The sequence below is a fragment of the Microtus ochrogaster genome, linkage group LG3 (assembly GCF_000317375.1).
Source record: "Microtus ochrogaster isolate Prairie Vole_2 linkage group LG3, MicOch1.0, whole genome shotgun sequence".
Classification (NCBI taxonomy): domain Eukaryota; kingdom Metazoa; phylum Chordata; class Mammalia; order Rodentia; family Cricetidae; genus Microtus; species Microtus ochrogaster.
Genome location: NC_022029.1, coordinates 4,633,196 through 4,637,531, shown reverse-complemented (window position 1 = coordinate 4,637,531; position 4,336 = coordinate 4,633,196). Strand labels below are relative to the sequence as shown.

The 4,336-nt window shown below is 38.2% G+C and overlaps 1 long non-coding RNA gene across 1 annotated transcript in view; it reads left to right on the top strand.

Annotated features, from left to right (window-relative positions):
- Positions 1-4,336, top strand: part of LOC113457618 — a 29,863-nt gene that overhangs the window by 21,080 nt on the left and 4,447 nt on the right. Inside the window, exon 4 of the long non-coding RNA XR_003378153.1 lies at positions 2,608-2,698. This is a non-coding gene — a long non-coding RNA (uncharacterized LOC113457618). The remainder of the gene's footprint in view (positions 1-2,607; positions 2,699-4,336) is intronic.

Below are 4,336 nucleotides of genomic sequence, written 5' to 3'. Positions count from 1 at the left end.
AAAATATGGTCTATTCATGGATATACCCTAAGCAAATAATTATATACTGATTTTTAATGTTTCCTTCATTTAATTTAATATTGAACTTTTCATGCAAGTTTTTGCTTTTGCTAAGTAACCCACAGTATCTTCTCTCTCTTTCTCCTCGTTCGTTAAATTTTCCTAGAGAGTTGTAGCTGTGATGCTTTAGTGAATTCCACTCACTTAAGGTCTGTACTATGTTCAGGATAGCTAGAACCGTCAATCCAGCATGGCTGTGCTCATTCACAAACTTACTCCTCCAGATACATGTGGTTTTTTGCACTCCCTGCTTTTCTTCGTGTTTTCCATACAGACAGCCTACGGCTTTATTACTACTCTCTTTCCTATCCACCCAAATCATTTAGTACACAGTGAATGCCTTTCAGCTTCCATGTGCTGCAAAGTGACATGACATATAAACCATTTCCTTTCAACTGATGTTTTCAATCTTATGTGAGAATCTAGATAAGCAGAGTCAGTTTTATCAATGATTTAATAATAGAAATATCCAGGAGCAATATGATAGCGTATGACAGAGCCAGGAGCTCCTAATTGATAGAAGAGAGTGATGGGAAAAACAAAGCTGGCCTCCTGGGGAAGGTGGTGTTAGAAAAGGAGCAAATCCACTCCCATAGTATTATCCTCTGCTCTACAGCAGACTACTATAGTCTGAGTTGCTGAGCAGCCAGGAACAAACAAGCAGCCCCCTCCAACAACAGATTGCCTTCCCCTTGCTATAGTTGACCATTTGGATGCTTCTTTATGTTTGTGATGTTTTCTACTCTTATCTTTGATAGTGGATTTAGTCTCTATGTGTTTTCTCCAATAAAGTTTTTTTATTTTGCTTCTTCATGCTGACTTGCACATATCCTGGTAACTATGTATAGGCAGATTTTCCATTTTAGTTAGGCTATTAAAATATATTTCTTTGAAATTTCTATATGCTTGTTGGTTTATGAAACTGCACACTTCATGAAACTTTGAGCAGTTGTCATCTTTACCAGAACCTGTGGTCTTTCCTAACATCAACATACTGGCCAGAACTGTGTGTGCTGTAAGACAGCTGTTAAAATATATTATCTAGTTGACCAGAAGAAAATTTTACTCACAGCTAAGCCTTTTTAGAGGAAAGATTGATTTGCCATTAATATTTACTCCTTTTGATAAAAATATGTTGTTGCATCAAATTTTCCTGTATTTCTTCATGTTGTTCCAATATCTTTTAACATAACGTATGGTGTTCATATAATAGTATATATTCCTAATTTTCATCATGATATTTATTATAAGTTATGAATGAAGGGAAATAAACCTTATTCAACATTTCTTCCTGTTGTTAAGAAAGACTGTACTTTCATTTAAACTCAGAGTGATGGAAATCTAATTTTTTTTTTGTTTTCATTTGGAGATTTAGCATGCTCAAAGGATCCATGTTGGCACCAAATTTTACAGTAGACATTACATCTTTCAATCTTTTTTTTGCACTGCATAAATCTGAGATATTTTATTTGATTAAAAATTGCTGCAAGTTTTGTTGTGTGACATCATTTCTGAAAATGTGCGAACAATCATTTATTTATCCCAGATGAAAAAATAATAACAGCTAAATAAAATAATAACACCAAAGGTCAGGTTGGTGAAATAATCAGTTTTATTGAGATTACTCCCAGGTGTATGAATGAGATTTACTTATAGAGGGACACAATAACAGCAGCAACTTTTAAAGCCTACCCCAGCATGGATGACAGTTCATGAAATCGGAAACCCTTGAGTTGACTATACAGTCTTTTCTCAATCACAAGGCAACCCGAGCTAACTTCTGAAGCCTAAAGCCTCTGCAACGTAATTCCTCCAAGAATCCAAATTTCCTAATCTTTCCCAAATCATTTCACCATTTGGGGTGGCTTTGGAGCCTGTCCTGGAACTAGCTCTGTAGCCCAGGCTGGTCTCGAACTCACAGAGATCCGCCTGCCTCTGCCTCCGGAGTGCTGCGATTAAAGGCGTGCGCCACCCCAAGCATTCAATTATATGAGTCTGTATGGATCTTTCTCATTCAAACCACTACTGGTAGGAATATTAAGCTTTGAACCTGGGATTATTCAGTTCACCACTTGCCACTTTTTCATTCAAGAAGATAGTAAAACAAACAAACAAACAGAACAAAACAACAACACAAACACAGAAGACAATAGAAATAGAATGAACTAGACTAGACTAGGATGCATTCCTGGTCATCCACGCTCTGTCAGGTATGGGCTCCCTCAATTCAGTGGGCTTCAAGTTAAATCAGACAGGGTCTACCACTCGTACAAGCTGTGCTTCATCATTGCCCCAGCACAAGACAGATTTTAGGACAAAGGTTTTGCGACTGGGTTCATGCCCACATTTCTCTTTTGGTACCCTGCAGAGTACCTTCCCGCGCTAAAGATATTGGAAGGATGCAACAAGGACCAGCTCAGTCTCTTTAGCTTCACCAGGCTGTGTGAATATTGTCTGGCAATTTGGGGCTGCCATCAGATTTTGATAAGAGTAACTCTCTGCCATTATTGTGTTTAACTATGTCTCTTGTATCCCTAATCTCTGCAGAACTTTTTCAGAAAGATGAATGGATTTTGGAAAAGGACGTTTTTAATGGACTCTGGAGTGACAGCTGGGGAGCCTGCATGGGACAGACAAGGTCAGGTCCTCTGCATGTGGGAGACAGTTTTGTAAGCTGGTCTGGTTTTTTGATCCCTGGCACTGGGACATGGATTTATCCCTGGTTCATGAGCTTGCTTTTTGAACCCATTCCATCTGACGGAATGCCTTGCTCAGCCTTGAACCGGGAGGAATGGAGAGAGTAGGGGCTTGGCGATGCCTCAACTTAATATGCCTGGCTTTGTTAATTCCTAATGGAAGGGCTTATCCTTTCTGAGGAGTGGATGGGGTGGATTGGAAGGATGCTGAGGTGGGGAAGAGGGAGCAGGAGTAGAGGGTGGAGGGGAGTGTGGTTGTGATGTAAATTGAATTAAAATAGATATGAAATGAGAAAAACAGATTTCTAAGAGGTAACAACAGAACATAACAAAATGAAATATAATAACCTAAAGCAAAAGCCAATCACAGCAAAGCTGAACAGTTCAAATCAACAAAAGGAGAATAACTTCAAAAGAAGGGACAAGAATCAGAGGTGAACTTGTTCATACACTCAGTAGTTCCAGAGAAATAGCAAACTGAAAGCTATAAAGTCTACACAGAGAACCCAGTGCTGACTATTGCAGCACTGTGCTTGCAGCCCCAGTCTCTGTGAGTTCATATTATTTTTGCTCAGTTGATTTAGAGGGCCTTGTACTTCTGGTGTCCTCCATCCCCTGTGGGTTCCCTGAGCTCTGAGGGGAGGGATTTGATGGAAGCATCTCATGTAAAGTCTCATTCTCTGCACAATGTCTGTCTGTGGGTATTTGTGTCTGCTTCCATCTTCTGCTGGAGAAAGCTTCTTTAATGATGACTGAGGTAGACATTCATCTATGAGTATAGCAGAATGTCATTAGGAGTCATTTTAATGCTATTTCAGAAAAACTATCAGTAGTATTTGCATCTATTCTCTTAATTTATCTTTTTGCCTGGCAGAACTAATTACTGTAGCTTTATAGTACTTTTGTGTGTCTTGACTTCTTTTTTTAAATTTAGGATTATGTAAATGACTTTATATTTTTTATGTGATATAAGTTTTAGAAATAGTCGATATTTTTAGGAATCATGCTTCAATTTTTATCAGACTGCTGTTGAATCAATACAGTACATTGACGGAAACCTATATACTTTTCAATTTAAAAATTTGTAATCTTATATATTCAGCACTCATTGTGTATTATATGTGTAACTGGCAAAATGTAAAACAATGTCAATGTAATAAATACTTCAAATATTGACCTTTGGAATATGAGGGAAACAAAGAGCATCTCAAGGTATTATAGCTTATAAGCTGGAATTAAAAAAAATCTCTTCCAGGAAATAACGTGGGCACATCAATAAGTTATGACTTTATTATTACTTTGTCATGTTGAGCATCACTCTCCGGGGCTCGTGCATACTGAATGAGTGCCCCACCACTGAACTTCATCCTTAGCCACTTAAAGTTTGAGATGAATGAATATTTTATATCTATTTTTCTCTCATTTGATTTAAAGTGATATATTAGATGATGCTAATTTTAAAAATAAAATGCCAGGCGGCGGTGGTGCACGCCTTTAATCCCAACACTCAGGAAGCAGAAGCAGGTGGATCTCTGAGTTTGAGGCCAGCCTTGTCTAAAAGAGCTAGTGCCAGGCCTGGC